Genomic DNA, 24,661 nt, shown 5'->3' on the forward strand with positions numbered 1-24,661 from the left:
ATGATCTGAATCAGTGTTTATCAAAGTGTATTCATGGGGTATTAATAGGCATTATAAGAACAAAAGTTTTCTGCATTCAATTAATTTGGGAAAACTTGGAGGACTTCTCTGAGTCTTTAAATTAATCAACCTTTATCACAATTCTCTAAAAGGAAAACAATATATGGTTTTCCCTAACTTACTTGGCCACAGAATTTTTTTTCATGAAGCATTACCTTAAACTCTTGAAATGCATACTTAAACTATTTCTAAAAACATAGGTTGTCTACACTACCTAGGAATCTAGGCAGAATGGGAGTGTAGGGGATGGATTCAGGTTGCAGAAGGAAACACTATATGGTGTGAGAGAGGTTTACAATATACATGAGAGACAAAATATTCACATCACAAAAATCACTAATGAACATGTGTCAGGCTTTGTCAACAGGGCAAATTGAGTATATATAAGCTGATGGGATATATAGAAGAGGCATAAAATTTGGATGGGGGCAATCTGGTCTTCAGGAGGTACATGTGGCTATGGAGTTGTCTTGCAAATATAAGTTCTCCTGGAAGCTTGCTTTGGTATGCCAAAGTAAGAATACAGAATAGACTCACTTAAAGGACCATTGCTTCATATACCAATCATTTTCTATTTCTCAGGTCCATTCCTCACCCTTCTTCTGCAAACTCCATTTCTCTGGCTCCCTTGCTAATCCTTTTTAAATGAGTTTGTCTTATGAGAGAGTTTAGAAGGAAAATGGGGGGCAGAGGAAGGGAGAACTGGGTCTCTCCCTCTCTGTCTCTCCCTTTCTCCGTTTCTGAGAGTGTTTTTCCAGTTTTCAACAGGGGCTACATCTTTTCTGAGGCTTATAGGTTCTGTTAATACCTCCTTCTCTAGCTCCCCCCTTTTTTTAAGAGAGGGAGAGAGAGAGAGAGCTGGGGAAAGAGAGAGAGGGAGACAGAGGGAGAGAATATTAAGCAGGCTCCATGCCCAGCGTGGAGCTGGACTGAGCCATCCAGGCACCCCAGTAGCCTTCTACCTCTGGATATGGTAGTAGTTTCCTGTTTTGGTTAATCTCTGGGTTGCTTCACCAGCTCTCTTTGTTTTATCAATGTTTCCATCACTTGTGTAACCAATTCCCCATTTTAATTTTTTTTTTTTGCTGAAATACCTGGAATGTATCTATTTTCCTCATTAGGCTTTGAGTGAAATGCTACATATTTACATGTTGCATCTCTCCTTGACTATGCAACATTCAGGGCAATGCCTCTTGTCTCTTTTCATCTCTTCATTGTGTCGGGCACATAGGAGGTACTCAATATATGTTTACTGAAAGAAATGCATGACCATTTATTTTTATCTTAGATTTGTTTATATTTCTACAAAATTTTGGAATATCTATGTGTTATGTTTGAATGCTCAGAAAGGAAATTCTTTCTATGAATAAATTGAGCATGGGGGAGAACCAGTTAAGGAAAGTCAGAACTTTTTTCACTCCCAAAGCATTAGAGAGAATAATTTTATTAAATCAAGTCTCCCTAGGGGGAAAAGCCTTTATTTTGGTAGTTCTCTTTGTTTCATCTCCCTAAGCCTTAGCCTTTGGAGGCCATCACCTCCAAACAGGTTAGAGGGAGGAAACACCTCAAGAAAGCAGAAGATATCCTTATATTTGAATTTCCACAAATATGGCAGTGCTTCATCTTAGGCAGCTGGGCTCCTTTCTCTAGTTGTAATTCCTTAGAATGGTATAATTTCAATTTATGCTTAGCAAGTTGATACCTAATCACCTTTTGTTTAACAATGATGGATATTTAGACATATCAAGAGGTAGAGAAATCAAGAAATAGACTAGAAGAACTTTCAAGGGCCCTTGAAATTCATTTGGACTAAGAATAAATTTCTATTTCCTCCTACTAATTTAGAGAATCTATGGTATATCCTGGCCTACACTGGACTATAGACTGTCCTTAATATGACTATCACTCAAAAGTATGAGACTCTGTATTAGTCAGGGTTCTCCAGAAAAATAGAACCAATAAGATCTATCTATCTATCTATCTATCTATCTATCTATCTATCTAGATATAGAGGAAGAGATTTATTATTAGGGATTAGCTCATGTGATTATGGAAGCTGAGAGGTCAATGATCTGCCATCTGCAATCTGGAGGCCCCAGAAAGCTGATGGTATAGTCAGGTCTAAACCCAAAGGTCTGAGAACCAGGGAAGCAAATAGTGTAAGTTGGATTGTGTTTAATGTTTGCTATAACTCTAGGTGCCAGAGGTGCTTTTGTCTCCACTATTAACTTCAGGCTTCCCTAAGTATTCCTTCTTAGAAAGATTCTGTGTCTTGTAATTCTTTAGCTGTGGGTCACTGTTATTATAGTGAGTCCTTTGGGTGGCAGTAGTGGGGGTAAAATGTCTATATTTAAATTGAATTAAATTAAATCTAAATTCTATCATCTTATTACTAAACCCCAGTCTTTTCTTGGGCTTGTGTACCTGGGCTGTGACCTTTGCAGGTATTTCTTAACTGTTCCCTTTCTCCCTTAGGTGAGACAGGAAGGCCAGAGGAGGTGTTTATGAAAATCAAGTGTAAGGAAAAACTGTTTTGAACCTCATTTTATATTGTCTGCTCTTATAAGCAGTGATGGAACCATGGGTGTTGAAAACAGTGAGAAGAACAAGACTTTCAGGAGATCTAACTCTGAAGAAAGGCTGGAGATGCTGAGATTGCCCCAAACAGAATTCTGGAGCAAGAGTGTGGTGGTTGGGGTGATATGTAGTTATATTAACTGGCTCATGTTTCCTCAATGGGTTAAAAAAAATGAACAGGAAAGTCTTGGATTGGGAGATGAAATGCAGGCGAAACTAGAGGAAGGCTCAGATAATTCAAGGACTGGGATAGAATGGATGAGTCAACTAGACAGAAACCATAAGTCATATAAATCATGGTCAGTGAACTAAGCTACATCAAGGTACTGTGAGTGATCATGTGCATCAACTATAACAGAAATTGACGTGTGTGTGACCAATAGAAACCAGCCTATTAGAATGCATTAAGCTTAGACATCACAGATGCATCCTGGCTATTTTGGTAGTTTTGACATTTGACATGCAGAGTGACAAGGATATAACTGAGAACTTTTCCCAACAGCAGAACATACCAGATATTTAAATGTTATTTGTAGCATTTCATGATCCTAGATTAACAACTAATATGGCCAACTGACACCTTCAATTCAACTATAGGCCCCATTCTGTTCTACCCTAACTCAGTCTTCCCTTTTGAATGACCCAAATGTGATGATATTATTATTAATAACCAACCCAGTTTGGTCAAGGTCAAGAACAGGAGAAAATATGCCTCCATGGCTTTTCAAATAATTTGTTTTTTATAATGGAAAAATTCTTCTTCACTCTCATTGTTTTATAGTTATCTCTGATGTGCAGGACAATCCTAAGATTTATTCACATTTTAGTAAGTTAGTTTTTCTCTTTAGAAAGGAATAGATTTTACTGTGGTGAAGAAAGCACATGATGGAGGGAGAACAGAGTAAAGTAAATGGGAAGGGACAGCTATCTTGGGATACAAGGACATGCTGTATAAGAGAACTGAAATAAAATAAAGCAAAACAATACACTTTCTTGTTCTTTGGGGTGGTGTAAGCAGATAAGTGGTCATGGACACAACTTCTTCAGAGCCTTGTGTTTGAGCTTTACTTGGGATTTGTTTTATCACATGGTTTTGGAGTAAGATGTGACCGTTCATTCAAAATATTAAGTGCCTACCATGTGCCAGACACTAGGCATATAGCAATGTAGGAAACACACAACAAAAATTCCCTGTTTACAAAGAATCTACATCTTGTGGATGGGAGGGAAAGCAACAGTAAACAAGTAAAATAAATAGTATATTGAATGATGGTATGTGCTATGGGAAAAAATTAAATAGGAAAAGGGAAGAGAGTGCTGGGATGGGGTTCTTTTTGTTGTTGTTGTTTTTATTTGCAATTATAAGTTGGTTGGGGAAGCTTTGTCTGATTAGATGATGTTTGAGCAAAGACCTGAGGGCTGTGTGGGATGAGCCATGTAGTTCCAAGGAGGGAGAGCATTGCAAACAGAGGGAATAGTTGGTACAAAAGTCCCAAGTCAGGAGAATTCCTTGAATGTCAGGGAAACAGAAAGCAGATCTGTGACTAGAGAGGCATTAGAGAAAGAGTAGAAGAACATGAAATCAAAAACGCTTTAGGTGTCAGGTCATGGAAGGCCTTGTAAGTCATTATAGGACTGTCTTTTACTCTAAGTGAGATGGGGGCTATTAGAGAATTTTGAGCAAAGAGGTGACATGAGATGACATATTTTAAAGACTCTACTATGTTATGGGTACATTTTAAAGGTACAAAGGAAGAAACTACTGGTAGCTTCCAGGAAAGAGTCATGGCTGGCGTGGGGTGGGGGGGAGTTGGGGATGTGGTGAGAGGGTCCACATTCAGATATACTTCAAAGACAGAGCTGACAGAATTTCCTGACAAATAGGATGTGGTATATGAGAGGAAAGAGGAATCAACGATGACTCCAAGTTTTTAGTGTGAGCAACTGGAAGGATAAAGTTGCATTTCTTGAGGTGGGGAAATGGGATCACAACAGGTGTGGAGGAATGATCGTGAGCTTGGTTTAACCTCCAGATATTAGGGTATTGGGAAGATGAAGAAGAACCAGCAGGGACAATGGAAAGGAACAGCCAGGGAGGTAGCAGAAAAATGGAGAGAATGTGGTGCCCCAAAAAGATCAAGTAAAGAAGGTGTTTCAAGGAGGAGGGATTGATCAACTGTGTCACCTGTTCAGATGATTCAAGTAAAATGAGGACAGAGAACAGACCTGTGGATTTAGCCATGGAGAACATGGGCAACTCTGGCAATCCTGGTGCCCATGATCATGCAGGATAATACTTTAAGCAAGAAAAGAAAAAAATTAGCTGCATATAATTCCAGATTGAGAAAGGAGGAAATGGGGGTCATTGTCCAAAGTTGAAGTCTATTTGGTAAGGTATCTGTGCAGGATAGGTGTGACTTTAGCCCTATCTTATCTCCATGCTCAACCACAGCTCATTAATTATGGTTCAAGTTTGCTAGTGAGTTCAGGGATGGGGTCCATGCCCTCATCATGTAACCTTGAGCCTGTGCCCAAAATGACTTAGATTTTCTCATGATGAAAACAAACATAATGGTCACCACTAAACTAAAATTTCAAAGCCTGGGAATTGCTGGTCTGAGGGAACAGTGTTGGCACTGGATTTTTTTTTGCAAAGGAAAACCACATTCCACAACTATCTTTAAGTCTGTGGAAGTGAGTGGCTCCTGGGTGGTTCAGTCATTAAGTGTCTGCCTTCAGCTCAGGTCATGATCCTAGGGTCCTGGGATGGAGTCCCTCATCAGGCTCCCTGCTCAGCGGAGAGCCTGCTTCTCCCTCTCCCACTCCCCCTGCTTGTGTTCCCTCTTTCGCTGTCTCTCTCTCTCTCTGTCAAATAAATAAATAAAATCTTTAAAAAAAGTCTGTGGAAGTGAAAATTCTTAAAAATAGAGAAAAACAAAAACTGCCAATCCAAATGCAAAGGGTAGATTAGGTGGCTTTTGCATAAGTAAAGCTCTGTTAAAATTGTCCATTCTGATAAGAATGGACATTCCTTACTAGCATAATCATCAGCTGCCGTTTGAAATTCAGGAAGTGTTGTAGAGTGAGTGAATAAATGAAATGAATCAAGGAATAAGATTCCTTAGTTGCCTTTCAGGGGCTTTCTCTGACTAATCTAACCACTTACTAATCATTTCTTGTTCCTTTGGCCCTACCAACTCAACTCTAAATTCCTTGAGGATGATATTATGGCATTTATTTCTTTATATTTCTTATCACACTTCGTTCAGTATTAGAGCTATTACTTAATGTATTAGTCAGGGTTCTCCAGAGAAACAAAACCAATAGGATATATGTATATTTAAAAGGAGACTTATTTTAGGAATTGGCTCACACAATTATGAAGGTTGAGAAGCTATCTTAAGGCTGGAGAACAGAAAAGCTGGAAGTATGATTTAGTCTGAGTCCAAAGACCCAAGAACCAGGAGCACCAATGTCTGAGGGAAGGAAAAGATGCATGTCTCAGCTCACGTAGAGAGCAAATTCATCCTTCCTCTACCTTTTGTTCTATTCAGGCCCTCAGGGGGTTGGGAGATGCCCACTCAGATTGGTAAGGGCATCTTCTTTACTCAGTCTACCCATTCAAATGCTAACCTCTTCTGGAAATACACTCAGACACTTCAAGAAATAATTGATTATGAGCTATCTGGGTATCCTTTAGCCAAGTCAAGTGACACATAAAATTAACCATTACCGGCCCCACTTAGTTAACCATATTTCAAAAAAGCAAAACCACAACAAATAAAATCCTATTAGCTCCCTAATGATGAAAACTAATGGTTGGAAAGCCTTCTGGGTAAATTATCTCACCACATCTCAAGCTTAAGTGGCTTAAAATTTTTTTTTACAGGTTAAAAAAAATCTCAAACTACCCTTAACTAAAAAAATACAAGGAGGGAAAAAATAGCATCTTAATATCTTTGGTGGAGAAATTAAGGCAGAGAAGCGTATCTAGTGTGTGGTAGTAGCATTAAAAAACCCTCAAACTCCTAACTACCTTCCTTTGCTGACAATGCACCAAAGTCTAAACCACACCTATACCCAACTTCCCTTCAGAACTTTCTTACTTTTCCTGTCATGTTTTTGACTCTTTGAAACCTCATCTCTTCTATGTGCCTCTATTCTTCTAGACTAGCATTTTTCAGAGTATGTTCCTTGGATTCCTCGGAAGATGCTCTCTGTTTATGATAGAGTTTGCTTTATCTGGGCTTCTGTCTTTATTTCATTTCCCACCAAGCCTGGATTTCACTGATAATCATAATAATGTCCTCAATTCCTTTTACTCCTTGCATATTCCATCCCATCAATCAATCTCTCACTCTAGGTGAACCCTTCTTCCAGTGTCTGTGTTCTGCTCTCTGTTTTAGGAATACAGCTGGAGAAAACTGTATGGCCAATCAGACTGGCATTAATACAAACTCCAACAAGGCATTCCATAATGTTCAGAAACCTTCTGACTTGTCCTTGGTCAGCTTGTTTTCTTTTCCCCCACAACAGCTATTTTAAAATGTACTACTTTCTTTAGGAATTCTATCCCCTTTCGTTCTTTTCATTCTTAGCCAGCAATGTGTTCAAAGTCTTTTCCTCTTCCAAGAGAAAATAGAGACCATCATCAGAAAGGCATTCTCTCCATTCTCTTCCTGTCTCCCTTAAAAGTTGCCGGGGGCAGATCCTGTCCTGTTGTAGGAAGAGGTATCTCCCTTATTTTAAGGTAATTCTTTACCTTCTGTCCTGAGTCTCATTCCTTCTCCCTTTTGCATCTTTAATTTCTCTTTTCTACTAGCTCTTTCTCTTCTAGATGTAGAAATGTCCACAACTTAAGAAATAACTTCCCTCACTTTCACTATCCCATTCTTTCCTGTCACCACTTTCTTCTATTTTCCCAATTCCCTTTGATTTCTTAATCTGTCATAATCTGGCTTCTACCTCCAATGCAATTCTTCTTTTTTTCTGAAAACTACCAAATAACCTCAAAAATGAAAATCATGTAATTTAAACACTTAAAAAAACATAAAATAAGAAATGATTGTTTCTCTTTCTATTTATCTAATGCCCCAGAAATGGATTGACTATATTAGAATATTGACCCTTTTTCTCTCTCTTTTACTCTGTTTTTACATTGTTTACGGTCTCATTTTCTACAGAGAAAATTCTGATTTTCATGTGGTCAATAATATGTTTTTCCCCTTTATGGCTTCTGAGTTTTTTTTCTTGTTTAGGATGATCTATATCTCAAGATTATAAAAATGTTTTACTATTTAAAATATGTTTACATACTTTTTCTTGTTTACTTTCTTATGTCTGAAATTTATTTTAGTATTTAACATTATTTCCTTCTACTTGGATAGCCACTTGTCCCAACTTTAATTTTTATTAAAGAATACATCTTTTCCCACTGAATTGAAGTGCTATTTTTATTAAATGTTAAATTTTTGAATATACTTTAATTTGTTCTGTAATCTGTTCTACTGATCTATTTTCCTGTGCTGTTTTACTACCATAATTATTTGTTTACATAAGCCGTATGGTAGATTTTAATATCTAGGAGGTTAACCCCTTCATTATTGTTTTTGTCATAATTTTCTTAGGAAATTGTTATACATTTATTCTGGGTGATTTTGAGAATTATTTTATCTAGTTCCAACTTCTACTGAATCATCATACCAAAAACAAAATCATATTTTGGGATTCTAATTGACATTACATTAAATTTATACATTGGCTTGAGAATGATAGACTTTTCATTTTCAATCTGAGAGTTATAATGTGTTTCTTCATTATTCCATATTTTCAGTAGGCTTGATGACTTTCTTGTTAAATATATTTTTAGGTTTTTGTCACTATTTTGAATAGGCTGTAAGCTCCCTCCTCACCAATGTCTTCTTTTTGAACTGATCAGTGCTAATACGAAAATGTTAATAATTTTTATATATTTATCTTACTTCTAGCCACATTACTAAATTCTCTAATTAAGACCAATAACTTTTTAGTTGAGACTTTTGTATTTTCCAGGCATGTGCCAAATTCTCTGCAAATAATTATTTTTGTCCTTTCTCCCAATATTTATTGATTTATTTAATATTTTGTCATGTTTGGAAACTACTCTCATCTTTTAGTTGTTTTTTTGCTCAGGAATATCCAATTTAATATCTCAGTTTTGGGGTGTGTATTTATGTAATCACTTATTTTTCTCTTTTAATTTTTAATGTAATAAATAATACTAATACATTTCCTAAAATTGGGAAATCTTGCTTTTCTGGAATAAACTTTACTTAGTTACAGAATAACTATTTCAACACATTGCTAGATTTGATTTGTTAACATCTAATCTCAGATTTTAATTTTTATTAATTATAATTGTTCTAGTTTTCCTTATTGGAATACCTTTATTAGTTTTTGGCATTAGTATTATGATAGAATGGATTAGGGAAACGTCTTTTCTCTGCCTCTACATACCCTAAAATAGGATACATGGGAATGATTTTTCAATGAATTTAGAGACAACTTAACGGCAAATCTTCGAATCTGGTGCCACTTTAAATGGTAAAGCTTTAGTATGTATTTTTAAAAATTCTTAGATATTTAGGTGTTCTACATATCACTGAGTCAATTTTGGAAACATATTTTGATGGGAAATCACTTGTTTCCTTTAGATTTTAAAGTTGGCAGAAGAAGAGTGGTAGATATTGCTTGTCAATGATTTGTGATCATAGAAGATATTTTATGAGTAGAAAATATTTTTATATAGAAACAGAGTAATTTAAAAAATGTACATAGCATCATTTTGCTCACCTGAGAACTCTTCACTGACTTTTTATTATATATAAAACAAAATCCAAACTCCTGACCATGGCTCACAAAGAATTTATGAAGAGCTGACCTCTGCTTGCCTCTCCATACTCATCTTATGTTACTCTGCCCCATGCTTTGGTCACAAGGGCCTTCTTTCTGTTCCACCAACAAAAGCTTTTAATCTTCTAATGACCTTTATACCCACTGTCTCTCTTTCCTCTGATTGTCAGGAATAAATAGAATGCTTCGTTGGAGAATAACAGGGGAGATCATAATTTTTAAAATTTTAATTTTTTAAAATTTATTTTTTATTTTTTTAGGGATCATACTTCCAGTACCCCTTTTTAAGGAGGTAACATTTAAATTGCCCAGGTAAGATGAGCAGAAGCCAAACATGTAATGGTCAGAGGAAAAAGGAATGCTTTCTAAATTATGATTCTTCATTGTTATTCTCTAGGAAAGCATGCTATTAAAAATCCTTTTGCAGCACCTCTTGCAGTATGTAATATTTATTCAAAATATTTAGTAAGCTGTGTTAATGCTTACTAATATATTTAGTATCCTAATATATTTAGTATATTTATTAAAATATTTAGTAAACTATATAAATACCTACTAATCTCTTTTCTGGATATGTATTAGGTGCTGTCTTACAGTCCCTGATGACAGGTTAGGTTTCCTTGGTTTTCCCAGGTTTTCTTGTTGTAAGCAGGAATTGGTCATAGGGCCCTTTTAGGAAACTGAAGGCAAGGTACAAGGAACAGTGCCACGCTCCCCTGTTGGTGGTTCTATCCAGAAATCCACTAAGAGTTTCATATCCCTCCCAACAAATACATTTGTAAAATCATACATCATAAAAGTCTGCATTGTTTTATTAACTATTTTGTTATCTAATGTATCCTTTTGTTTCCCAATTAAGCTATGAGTTTCTCAAATGTAGAGATTCTCATTTTCACTTTTGTGCTTTCTTCACAGTGCTCAGCACCAAGTCATAGAATAAAAAGCACTGTACTTGAAGTCAGATGGCCTGTGTTGAAAGGCGGCTCCACTATTAGCCATGTGACTTTAGGTAAGTTGGACTCTTTGAGTCTCAACTTCTTATTTATAAATGAGGATAATACCTATTTTATTAGGTTTTCATGAGGAACATACAAGATAGTATTCCTGAAATATTTTGGCAAAAAATAAAATGTATAAATGTGAGTTGTTATTATGTCCTTCATGAATAATTATTAAATTTTTTATTCTTAATTGAAGTATAGCTGACATGTAATTAGTGAATAATTATTGATTTTTATTGGTTTAATTTAAACATTGCCTGTGTAATGAAAGCATGTTGTAGAATATAATACAAATTGCATTTTTTAGCCACAGGATTAAAATTTTATTTTCAGCTGTAACATTTCTGGAGCCAGCTACAAAATGCCATTTTTCTGCACCTTTTTAGTGGGAGAAATGCCTGGGCTCCTCAGGGGGAGTAAGGAAAAAATTTCTTCACCTCTTAGGACGGGGTTATGGTCTGGATTTCACAGCTCTTGTGAGCTCCCCAGCAGATAGGTTGGGTTCAAATCCTGGCACTGTTTATCTCTGTGCTATTTCTGAATACAGTCATCACAACAGCCAGCTCAACATTTCAGAAAGTTGCAGAAGTACAAGTTTTAATGTAGTCAAGAGACATCTACCTAAAGAGGGATCCAACAATAACATTTGGTCTTGATGTAATAAAGAAAAACTTTATCATTTTCAAGTTGAGCCTGAGAGTGGGGATGAAATGCCTTTAAAGAAATAAGGAGAAATATAAAGAGAAAACCAATTGGGACAAAATGGGTAGAAACTAACAATTTGGGGTGCCTGGGTGGCTCAGTAGGTTAAGCGTCTACCTTTGGCTCAGGTCCTGATCTCAGGGTCCTGGGATAGAGCCCTGTGTAGGCTCTTGGCTCAGTAGGGAGTCTGTTTCTCCCTCTCCCTCTGTCCCTCCCCCATTCCTGCTCTCTCTCTCAAATAAATAAATCTTAAAAAAAAAAGAAACTAATAATTTTATAGCACTTATTTTGTGTCAGGCACTGACACATTCCAAGTGCTTTGCAAGTATTAATTCATTTAATCTTCAGAACAACCCTACGGAATTGTTATTTTTATTTTCATTTTATAGATGAGGAGACTGAGGCACAGACAGGTAAGTATGTAGTCAGTGGGATAATGAAGATTCATACCCAGACAGTGTGTGTTCAGATTCCATGTTTTTTTAGTGAAAAACATCCTAAATCAAGACTTTTTGCAAGTGGGAAAGCAGATAGATATTGGCTCTCCACAAATCTCATAGCTACAGATTGATTTTTATGTACTCATAATCCTTTTATTTCAGATCAGTGCAAAAAACCGAAATTAATTGACTGGATTGGATAACTGTCCGGAAAATATTTTGTTCAAGGAGTGTGAAGGAATTAGGAACTGCTTACTCTATATTTGATTCTCAGCAGAGTCAGGGGGACAGTAGGGCCTCTGGAATATGGATATAATTATTTGTGAGTTTTTCATGAGTAGGCATGAGTTTCTTATTCTGGAACTTAAGAGGGACTCTAAGGAAACTTAAGAGAGTGAGAAAGGAAAACATGATACTAGGTCATAAAATTTTGGGGGGTTCAATGATTGATCTGTGGGTGGGCGCCATGACCTTTTTTTCCCTCACACATAGTTACACTAAATATTACCTTCAGTCATAACTAGCTGTATATCAAGAGAGTATATTTATTTTAACCATAAAAAGCAAATTAATGACATCAGATCTAGGTTAATTGATCTTTATAGTCCTCAAGTTCTCTGGCATGGCATGTAGGCCTTCAAATACTCGTATCACTTGTTTTCATACTTTCATGCCTATACTACTCCTTTGCCTCGAATACCCTTCCCATTCTCTCTGGCAAGTTTTTATGACTTCATTGAGGCCTAGATAAAATGTACTCTCTACAAAGATTTTCACCACTATTTACAGCACTTAGTCGCTGTCTTCCATACTAATCACATTATTATGACTGTGTTGGTATCAGTATATTAAGCTTTTTTTTTTAATGATATTTATTTTTCTCTTGTTAATCTTTTATTACAGCCATCTCATCCAAGAACTCAGAAAGGTAGAGGGAAAATCTCCCCAACAAGATCTATGTTTCTTTCTTTCTTTTTTTTTTTTTTATTCTTATGTTAATCCCCATACATTACATCACTAGTTTTAGATGTAGTGTTCCATGATTCATTGAGGGTATGTGCTCTGGTAAGCGCTGTGAATTATATTAAGCTTTTGTTTCTTGGCTTCCAATTTGCTCTTCAGAGCTGTGCTTTCTGATGCTTACAGTTGAGAAGGTACAAACTGAAATGACAACCATGGACATTTTGTGTACAGTTCCCTGATGTTTTGTATGTAGGTGAAACAGTCACACAGAAGTGACTATCAAATTGAAAGTAATGCAAATAGTGACTTCTAGAATGTCGGATGGTTTCAACTGATGTCGGCTTGGGACTGTTCCCAGCTTTGTGGCAACCCTGTGAGAGAAAGAAGCCTGGTGTGACAATCTGGAACAAATGGGCAGATTCTGTGGGCCCTTCCCAATCCTATTCACATCCCCAGGAAGGCACTGTGGACTTGACCAGGGGTGTCAGATCTTTCAGTTTGCTGCCAAGACCATGCTCAGGGTTGGATTCATCAGGAGGCGGAGAAGGTGATTAACCATATGTCATGAATTAAGTAGTACAAGGACGTTCTTTGCCTTGAAATGTCTCCCTCCTGGGAAGTATGGTGTGACAGGAATAGCACCCCCTGGCTGTGAACGGAAACAGGCCTGGGCTCACCACTGCGGAACTGCTGTGACTTTAGATGAGCTTTTTAACCCCACTGCACTACTAAGGACTCTGGTTGCAAGTAACACAAATCCAATATGAAAAAGAAAAAAAAAAAAGAGATCTATTGGAAGGATATTGTGAAAGGCTAATGGAGAGATCAGAGTCAAACTGAGTCCAGATCCTGAATTTCATTTTCTTAGTCTGTTTATAATAGACCACTCTGGTGCTGCATCTCCATTCAACTTTCACAAAAGGGGATGATTAACAGATGGGGGGGAGGAGAAAAGCCTTTGATGGACCATGGAAGAAGAAAGCTATGGTAAAAACATTTCCATCTTAAGGCTGATTATGAATCAGGGACAACCATGAATGGGGGCACAGATGGAACTCTTTGGTCCATCTTGACTTAAATTTTGTATTTTTGAGGTCAAGGTTCTTTTTTTTGGCCTATGGATGTCCCATTGCTCCAGCACCATTTGTTGAAATGACTATCCTTTCTCCACTGAATTGCTTTTCCACCTTTGTAAAAAATTAGTTAAGCAATAGGTATAAGTCTATTTCTGGATTCTCAGTTCTATTTCATTGATCTGTATGTATGTTTTTCCCTCTGCTGGAGTCGCACTGTCTTGATTACTGTAGCTATATAATAAATCTTAACATCAGAAACAATAATTCCTCCCACTTTATTCTTTTTGGAAATTGTTTTGGCTAATATAGGTCCTTTGCCTTTCCATATAAATTTCAGAATTTCCTATGTCTACAAAAACATCTTGCTCGGGTTTTTGATAGGAATTGTGTTAAGCCTATATATCAATCTGGGGAGAATCAACATCTTAATTATGTCAAATCTTCCAATGTATAAACACAATCCTTAAATCTATGAACTCTCCAATAAACCTGGTCTTCTTTGATTTCTTTCATTACATCTTGTAATGAAAAAAGTACAGATTTTGTACATGTTTTGTTACATTTATACCTAAGTATTTCATTTTCTTTGTAACAATTTTAAACGACATCATGTTTTAAATTTTGGTTTCTAGATATCCATTACTGTATAAAGAAATGCAGTTGATTTGGGGCATTGATCTTGTAACCTGGCTAACTAGTTTTAGAAAGTTTTTAAAAACATCTTAATTGTGGTAAAAATCATATAACATGAGATCTGTCCTCTTAAGTTTTTAAGTGTGCAGTACAGTATTGTTTACTGTAAGCACCATGTTGTATAACAGATCTCTGGAACTTGTACATCTTGCATGAATGGAACTTTATACCCGTTGAACAACAAGTCCCAATTTCCCTTTCCCACAGCCCCTGGCAACCATAGTTCTACATTATGCTTTGGTGAGTTTGACTACTTTAGAAACTTCATATAAATGGAATCATGCAGCATTTGCCCTTCTGTGACTGTCTTATTTCATTTAGCACAATGTCTTCAAAGTTCATCTATGTTGTAGTACATGACAGAATTTCCTTCTTTTTTTTTTTAATGGCTGAATAATATTCCATTGTATGTAGACACTACTCTTCTTTATCTATTCTCTGTTGATGGACATTTAAGTTGTTTCCACCTCTTGTCTATTGTGAATAATGTGGCAACAAACATGGGAAGTTCTAATTCCAGTTATTTTGGGTAAATACTCCAAAGTGGGATTATTGGATGATATGGTAGTTCTATTTTTAACTTTTTGTAGAATCTCCATAATGTTTTCCATAGCAGCTGCACCATTTTACCCAACCACACACAACAATTTTGATTTTTCACATCTTTGCCAGGAGGTTTTTGTTTTTGTTTTAATTGCTTTTAGTTTTAGTTTGTGTGTATGTATGTGTGTGTAGTGTGTGTGTGATGCCTTGGGATTTTGTACATATCTGTACATGCATATGCACACACATACACACATATATATTAGTTGGACATGGTGGCACTTTACCTACAAATACTTCATCACATATATATTGATTAGAGGTATATTCAACTATGTAACTAATTCTACCATCACACTTTGGAAATTAACAATTCCTTAATATCAACTAATATCTAATCCATGCTGAAACTTCCTCAGTTTTTCTTGGTGATGTCTTTTATTGGGATTTCTTTCAACCTCGGATTCCATGAAGTTTCATTTGGTTATTATGTCTCTTCAGTCTCTTGCTGTAGAATAATCTCACTAACCCTTTTCCCTGTGACATTGACTTTTTGAAGAAACTAGGCTAGTTATCTAATTATAAGATATTTCACATTCTGGATTTGCCTTATTGTTTTCTTATGTTTATTTTTAACCCTGTTCTTTTAGCTTTTTTTACCTCCTGTAAACTGTAAATGATGTCTAAAGCCTCAATCAGATTCAGTCTGAACATGTTTGGCAAGTGCACGTCGTAAGTGATGGTTTGTGCATCACATCAGGAGAGCATAACAGTCAGGTTGTCCCACTATTAGTGAGGCTTCGTTTCATTACTTGGTTAAGGTGCTAGATCTTGCCATTGTAAAGGTGCATCTTCTTGCCATTACCAAGTAGCCTGTAGGAATAAATATTTCAAAATGCCTTGATGGAAGCCAGTTGGTTCTTTCCAGAGAAAGATGATCATCTCCAATAGGATCATGTCCCTTTCAGGAATATATGAGGATGAATATCCACCTTGGAGGAGAAATACATGAGGCTTGCAAAAAGATTACTGACCTTTAAAGAATAGAAAATGTGTCTCTGGTCTATAATTTAATTCAAGCTGGCTCTATAATTTAATTCATATGTATTAGGTAAGGAATGCTTTTAGATAAGAGTGGGAAAAGTCTGAACTCCAAGATGTGATCCCTAAAGTAGAAATCTCCCCTCAGTTTGCTCTGTGGTGATAGCATATTGTCACTTACCTATGCAGTAGCAAAGAGCTTAGCGAGGGGACCTTCTGTCAGAAGCCTGCTTATCGAGGGAGCGTTTTATACAAGGTTTTCTAAAAGAGGGCTTAAAGACTGTAATGTTGGTTTGAAAGTGAAGAAAACTGCCCATTTGTTCATTTCAAGTATGAGGATGCTCTGTTTCTCTGTTCGTGTGCTCTCTCTCTCTCAACCCAGAACTTAAAAAAATAGATCTATTCTCGAAGCAGCTTTCAAATATGCATTAGAAGGAGCAAAGTTATTGAAGGCAACAATGATACCATTGGAAACGGACACAAACCTCTTGCTTCCTTTGCAAACCTATTTGGCTGGGATGTTATAATGGTCTCTAGGGTTTCTTAAACACGTCTTTAGGGAACTTGGGACCAAAACACCCACTAGGTTTCTTTGCTTTTGACTTCAGTTCCCTCCTATTAGTGCTGGATAGATTAACACATGGTTGAGGATTCTGGACCCCTACATTTCATCCTTGGGTACAGCTGACTAAGAAAGTTTTTACTTAATTGAGCTAAATAGTTCCCCCCATTATCTCACCTTCAGGTAGAAGAGGCAATGGGTTTTTTAAGTACAGAGGCATTTTGCTTTTCTTGTATTTGTTCCTTTATGGTTTGAGGGAGATCATCTTTTTGTGCTTCTATTAGTTCTGCAGTTCTGAGCACGATCATGGTGTCAAGTATTAGCAATTTTCTCAGGGAGAGAGAAAAAAAAGTATTTTCACAGAATTAGAAAAATACTCTCAAACAAAATCTGAGGAAATGAGGACACTAGGTTTTACTGCACTCCCCCCATCCTACCCCATATCAGAGGATATTATAAAAGGTGAAGCAGGGCATCATGTGGATTTGTTTCTTTTATTGAATGCATCAAGATGGAAATTCAAGCATTAAAGATACATGGTCTGAAAACCTTGTAGTTTCATCTGTAAAGCTCCTGTCTTTATAGGTCTGTATATTCTTTGTGTTGGCTAAAGCACCCTTAGATTTATGTTTAGGGGTTCTGAGTTGGGTTTGTTCTCAGCACATCATTTTTCTGAAAGGCCCAAGTATGGCATTATTTCACCCTGAAGTCCTCACAGGGTCTGGGTCTTGGAAAGACGAGGATGATCTCACCTAGTTGGAAGAAGGGTCACATCATAAAATAATGGTCCTTCTCTCAGACCACTGCACATTGCTAAAATATATTGCCTTTTGACCTTTTGGCTAAGATTCCATGTAGAACAACTAAAATATTAGTTTCCTGTCAGCTTTGCCACACTTTAAGCTATAATTTCTGACAGCTGTAAGAGATCTTGTGCTTTGTGGGGGCCCAGATGAGCCCCTTTGTGATAGCTGAGTTTGTCCAAAAAGACTGGATCATAGATTACCCAGTCCAATAAGCCACATAATGCTTGAATCCTCAGTGCAATGTTTGCTGTTTTTTTCCTGGCTGGGATTGTTCAGCTTGGACTTGAATACCACCAGGGAAGGGCAGGGGACTTAGAGCCAGCCCATTCTATCTTTACCTTACTATTTGGCTGACTACAAAAAGTTCTTTCTTCTGTTCAACTGATGCCTTTCTCCCTAAAGCTTAGGCTCAGTTCTTCCTCTGTGGGTCAGTGCATACTAAGTCAAATTCTTTCTCAAATATTTGAAGATAGCTACTGTCTGTTCCCCAAGTTTTGTCTTTAGGTTAAATAACCTAGTTTCTTGAATACATTCTCTTGGAACTTGCATTCGGGCTCTTTTGCCAAGCATATCCCATTCATACTCTAATATATGTACCCAGAGTTGAACTTAGCATTGAGTTATCCACTTTTTCTGATTCTCAATATATATTCATGAGAGCACCATAAAGATCCATTGGATTTCTTTTGGAATCATTTCACACTATTGACACATATTCAGTTTATTATTAATTAAAATTCTGAAGTCTCTTGCATACTTACTGACTCCAAACTTTGCAGTTAATTTTTGAACCTATGTATAGGATCTCATATTATACATAGGTTCAAAATTTACTCATCCTAAATTTTGCTTGTTAAATTTGCCCCATTGTTTTAGCCTCTCCTGGTCTTTCTGAATCTTGATTCTTTTTATCAACAATATTTGCTGTCCTTCCTGAATTTTTATCATCTACAAATTTGCTGAGCATGCCTTCCTTATTTGCATCTTATTACTCACTGATGTTAGAAGGGCAGAATCAAGGACAGAGGGCAAGTGAAAATAGAAATTACAGTCCAATAATGAAGTAACCTTACTATTGATTCCAGTAATAATGAGTTCTAGGTCTAACCAGTTGAACAAGTCTTGTGTAGTGAATCTGGTGTGGTGGGAGAGATTGATAATGTCTCAGTAACCTATACTCCTGATAAGGCTTCTTAATTTAAAAAAGAAGCAAGAAATTAAAGACAGCCTTTAAAGCAAAAGTAAAAAACATCTGCTGGTATATGAAATTTTAAGAAAGGATAGCCCAAGATTTCATTTCAGGCTTTGGTCATGTCCCAAAACCTCAATAACTATTTTATTAAAAAAAACCCAAACAAACCCAAACATGCAGAATAAGCGTTTCAAAGTTGAGTTTCTAGATCATCAAGTTTAGTTAATTGGTGGCTAAAAATGTGGTTTCGTTTAAACAATCCCATATGTAGGCTTTCAACTTCTCCACGTAAAATTAATTTCCATAATTCTTAACAGTAACAGAAACATGTATGTGAGAGATGGAAAGGAACTCCTTTTCACTTGGTGCTTTCTGACTGAATACAGAGGAGGAGTAGGCTTCAGGAGATACATTGAAGGAAGAGTGGAGTTTTCCAGCTGGGAATGGGTGTAGCACGACTCTCCACATTAAAGATTTCCGGGTAAGTTCAAGAGGGAAATCGCTAAAGCTGAATTCCATAAGGAATCTCTAAGAACCTTTCTGTTGAATGACTGTTTGTAGGCAACATTACCAGGATGGGCAGATTGTGGCACTACATTCCAACTTTTAAAAAACTGCTTTCAGGGGCGCCTGGGTGGCTCAGTTGGTTAAGCGACTGCCTTCAGCTCAAGTCATGATCCTGGAGTCCCTGGATCGAGTCCTGCATCGGGCTCCCTGCTCAGCAGGGAGTCTGCTTCTCCCTCTGACCCTCCCCCCTCTCATGTGCTCTCTCTCATTCTCTCTCTCTCAAATAAATAAATAAAATCTTTAAAAAAATGCTTTCATTAGAAGGATAATCCAACCTCTTTAACTTAGTCTGATTAGCAAGATGTATGCTAGTATGAATGATCAGTACTGGGATCATTGTACCTTATTTTCCTTTTGTTTATGCAGTCTCATAGCTACATTTCTGCCTGTTTTATGATGTTACGACCTGGCCTGCAAACTAATTCCTACTCAAACGGTTGCAGGTTGTTTATAAAAGAATTTTGGAGTCTAGTTTGTTTTAATTTCCAATCTTCCTCTGCTGCATGCCCACATACACGTATCCACACACATACCTTCTGTCTCTCTTAAATATCCACAAATAGCTTTTTCTAGCAAAATATTGTAATTATAATTTATTTGTAGTTGACATTGTATTGGTGAATCACCATCTATCCTTGAAGATTTTTTATTTTTAAGATTTGGATTGTCAGTGTGACCTATAGATGGGTCAAAATCATCCCTACCTCTAAACATATGCTCTGCTTTAACCATAGTGAACTCCTTATAGATCTCCAAATGTGTTATGATAGCCTCCAAAGCTTTGCATATGTTCTCCCCTTTGACTGGAATGTCCCCTTTCTGTGGCTCAGTAGTTCTTACCTATCAAAATGAGGCTAAGTGCTAGCACTTATTCAAATGCCTTTGTGCTTATCTTTTACATAGCAGGTATTGCACTGTTCTATAAAATGTTAATTTCCTTCTATGTCTTTTTTTTTAAAAGATTTTTTTTTTAATTTATTTGACAGAGAGAGACACAGTGAGAGAGCGAACACAAGCAGGGGAAGTGGGAGAGGGAGAAGCAGGCTTCCTGCCGAGCAGGGAGCCCAGTTTGGGACTTGATCCCAAGACCCTGAGATCATGACCTGAGCAGAAGGCAGACACTTAGCGACTGAGCCATCCAGGCACCCTCCTTCTATGTCTTTCACTAACATTGTGTATCTAGGGATTATGTCATATATAATAGGTCCTACTACTATCTGAGACACAATAGATGCTCAGCAAGTATGATAAAGATTCTTTTTAAAGTAGGAGACTTTTCAGGGCACCTGGGTGGCTCAGTCAGTTAAGTGGCTGCCTTCGGCTTGGGTCATGATACCAGGACCCTGGGATCGAGTCCTGCATTGGGCTCTCTGCTCAGCTGGGAGCCTGTTTCTCACTCTCCCACTGCCTGCTACTCCCCCTGATTGTTCTCTCTCTCTTTCTTTCTGTCAAATAAATAAATGAAACTTAAAAAAAGTAGGAGATCTTTATTATTATTATTTTTTTAAGATTTTATTTATTTCTTTGACAGAGAGATAGCGAGAGCAGGAACACAAGCAGGGGGAGTGGGAGAGGGAGAAGCGGGCTTCCTGCCAAACAGGAAGCCCGATGTGGGACTCGATCCCAGGACCCTGGGATCATGACCTGAGCCAAAGGCAGACGCTTAACGACAGCCACCCAGGCGCCCCCTTTATTATTATTTTTTTATTTGAGTATAGTTGACACACAATGTTACATTAGTTTCAGGTGCACAGCTTAGTGATTTGACAAATTTATACCTTATGTTTTGTTCACCACAATGTATCTACCATCTGTCCCATTTCATCACTATTACAATATCATTATTGTATTCCTTATGTTCTGTCATGTACTTATTCCATAACTGGAGGCCTGTATCTCCCTCTCCCCTTCACCCATTTTGCCCACCCCACCACTCTCTGGCAACCGTCAGTTTGTTCTCTATATTTATAGTTCTGATTCTGCTTTCTTGTTTGTTTATTAATTTTTTTAGATTCCATTTATGAATGGAATCATATGGTATTTGTCTTTCTTGTCTGACTTATTTCACTTAGCACAATGCCCTCTAGGTTCATCCATGTCTCAAATGGCATGATCTCATCCTTTTTTTTTTATGGCTGGGTAATGTTACACACACACACACACACACACACACACGTCACCACCACCACTACTACCACATCTCCCTTATCGATTTGTCTACTGATGGACATTTGGGTTGCTTCCATGTCTTCGCTATTATAAATAATGCTGCAATAAACATAGGGGTGCATATGTCTTTTCAAGTTAGTGTTTTCCTTGGGTAAATACCCAATAGTGGAATTGTTGGATCGTGTAGTAATTCTATTTTTAATTTTTTGAGGAACCTCCATATTGTTTTCCACAGATTTGTGCCAATTTATATTCCCACCAATAGTGCATGAGGGTTTCTTTTCCTCCACATCCTCACCAACACTTGTTTAGGAGAGCTTTCTTCCTGTCCAGACTAGAGTAGGTGCTTATACTATATATTCTTGAGGGCACTGAACTTCTCCTTTGCAGAGCTTATCATATTTGTAGCTAGGTACTTACTTGTGTAATTGTTTGATGTGTACTCCTCCCCTAGATTATAAACTCTGTGAGGGCAGGGACCACATCTTTTTTCCATTGTCCTACTCTTGTTCCTGGCACAGTGCCCAGCACAGGGAATTTGCTCAGTAAGTACTTGTTAAGTGAATGACTAGTTGAATGAATGATCTCTGTGAGAGAAATTGATTAAGAAAACAGTGCCCTTAGGTTTTAGCTTAATGTCAGGGATCGCCAAGGGGGAGTGTTCTAGGAAGAGTAGAAGAATGTAAGAGGGTTTCTTGAAAACTAACTGGAATGCTAAAGGATAGAGTGGGAAGAAGGTAGCAGGGGTGAGGATGAATCAAGGAAGGACAGTGCCCCGATGATAGGACAGTAGTATGAGGTGAAGAGTTTATACCCTGAGTTGTGACTGGATTACTATGATGAAGGCCACAGGGAAGTGGAAGGAGGCAGGATGGAGGTGACTGGGGTTTACCCAACCTTGGGGTTCCAAACAGAACTTTGGCTTAAAGATTTTTTTCCCATGACCTCAGCAACTCCCGTCCAAAGGTAGCATGGCACTGTAGAAACAGTTTGACTTTGCTATCCAACAAACCTGGTTGCAAAATGTAGCTACGACACTTACTAGCTGTCTGACTTTGATTAAGACATTTGACATTTTCAAGCCTCTGTTTTCTCACTTGTAGGAAGAGGACAATCATATTCACTTTGAAGAGATGTGTGCAGTGAAATGAAATAATATTCGTAATGTATCTAACTCAGTGCCTGGCTCAGAGCCATTACTGAACAAATGGTAGACGTTGTTAACATTAACCAGACTTAACCTTTACAGAACTTTTGAATGGTTTTTTTTTTTGGCCCCAAATTGTTCAGTATTTTTAATCAATGGGTTGAAGCGTTCTTATCAAATTTAAAGATGACACAAAACTGAGAAAAACAGCTAATATGTTGGCTGACAGGCTAAGGAGCCATAAACATCTCAACAACCAAGAAGGATAGGCTGAAACCAACATGATAAAATTAACAGGGACAGATTTAGACTCTTGGTTTTGTGTTTAAAGAATCATCTGAAACCAGAACAGGGAGACCTCACTTAATAGTTTATAAGAGAAAGGCCCAAGGGTGTTAGCTGACTGTCAGCTTAACGTAAGCCAACTGTGTGAACACTGCCAAAAAGCTAATGTGATCTGAGGCCATGTGATGGAAATAGAGCATCCAGAAGAAACGAGGTAATCGTCCAAGTGTCATTGCAGTGGGTGGACAACATCAAGGGATTGTGCACAGTTCCTGGTTCTGTGCTTTAAGAGATAGATCTAGAAGAAGGTTAACAAGCAGGTCAGAGTTCTGGAAACCATGTCATATGATCAGTGGTCAAAGGAGCCTGGGATGTTTAGTCTGGAAAAGAGGAGACTAGAGTGGTGCAGGGTTGGGGGTAGAGAGTGGGTGGCATGGAGCATACCGCAGCCTTTAATATTGGAAAAGTTTTCATTTGGATGAGGAATAGACTTGCTCTGCAGTGTTTCAAAAGATGGAAGAAAGACTATGATTGGAAATTGGAAAGAAGGAAATTTTTGGTCGATACATGTCCAAGTATACTTATAGTGGTTGCACGTGCTAGCATTTATAAACCCTCACTATATGCAAGGCACTCTGCTAAGCTCTCTTATATATTACTCATTTTACATATTACTTACTTATTTTATCCTTATGTCAACTCTGTAAGGTGGATATTATTTTTTTTTTTTAATATTTTTATTTATTTATTTGACAGAGAGAGACGCAGCGAGAGAGGGAACACAAGCAGGGAGAGTGGGAGAGGGAGAAGCAGGCTTCCCGCGGAGCAGGAAGCCCGATGCGGGGCTTGATCCCAGGACCCTGGGATCATGACCTGAGCCGAAGGCAGACGCTTAACCGACTGAGCCACCCAGGCGCCCCTGTAAGGTGGATATTATTATCCCCATTTTATAGATGAGGAAACTGAGGCTTAGAATGAAGAATTGATTTGCCTATAGCTACACAAGAGGTTAAATGGTGAAGCTGGGGCTCTAACTCAGGTCCTATATGACTAGAAAGCCCATGGTTTTTAGCTGTAGGGCATATTTCACTAGAGCTTCCTGGGAAACAGGACTTTCAGTGCTAAAACCAGAACAGTGCCAGGCAAACGAGATCCGTTCGTCACTCTAGTGTCATAGTGTGTTTTCCTGCACCCCTGAGATGAAGGAGACCTTTGTTTCCTAGAAGGCTAGGATTATAGCACAGTGCCTGGCTTTGGTTCAAGTTTCAAAAGTGCTTCCAGAAAATTGTCGCTGTTCAAATATGGAAATGGTACATCCTGGGTGGCAATGAGCATGCAATTCCTGGATGTAATCAGAGGCTAGATGCCACCTCTCAGAGTTGTTGAGCATGAGAATTCTCTATTGGGCTTGTCAGTAAAGACCATTTCTATAATTGTACCTCTGTCATTCTGTGATTCAGAGAGGGCTCCTTTCTTGGACTCTGAGGTAATCTCCCAGGCTCTTTATGCAGAATTGAGAGCACACTTGTGGGGCTGATTTGAGATGGTGTATCAGCAACCCTGGAACATGGACCCTTGTCTCCCTTCCTGTGGTCATTGCCCCCTGCTAAATGTAGCCAAAAGCGTGTGTACAAATGTTCTGAGATCTTTGCCCTCAGAGCACACATACTTTGGATTTTCAACCCAAAGCTCATCCAAGAAAGATCCAGACACCAATTCATTATGTATAGGTCATTGATGTGTTTATTCATTAAAAAAATCTTGTTTCAAAAAGGAGAAATGAGTCGGGTCTCAGTCCATCCTTTGGAATGCACCCGTAAGTGAAATATCATTTCATCAGTAGTCTTTAAAGTCCTCATGACTGAGTGTCTGGGAGCTCTTTAGTATTCTGAGAAATATTTTATTTTTTTATTTTTATTTATTTTTAAAGATTTTATTTATTTATT

General features: G+C 37.6%; 1 long non-coding RNA gene across 1 annotated transcript; it reads left to right on the forward strand.

Moving 5' to 3' along the window:
* Positions 1–6,946: 6,946 nt before the first annotated feature.
* On the forward strand, positions 6,947–19,318 carry LOC145716778 (uncharacterized). The gene is made up of 3 exons (XR_014139665.1): positions 6,947–7,387; positions 10,444–10,537; positions 18,865–19,318. It is a non-coding gene; the product is annotated as an uncharacterized LOC145716778 (long non-coding RNA).
* The last annotated feature ends 5,343 nt before the right edge of the window (positions 19,319–24,661 follow it).

The sequence above is a fragment of the Leptonychotes weddellii genome, chromosome 13 (assembly GCF_054177405.1).
Source record: "Leptonychotes weddellii isolate Sample4059 chromosome 13, ASM5417740v2, whole genome shotgun sequence".
NCBI lineage: Eukaryota > Metazoa > Chordata > Mammalia > Carnivora > Phocidae > Leptonychotes > Leptonychotes weddellii.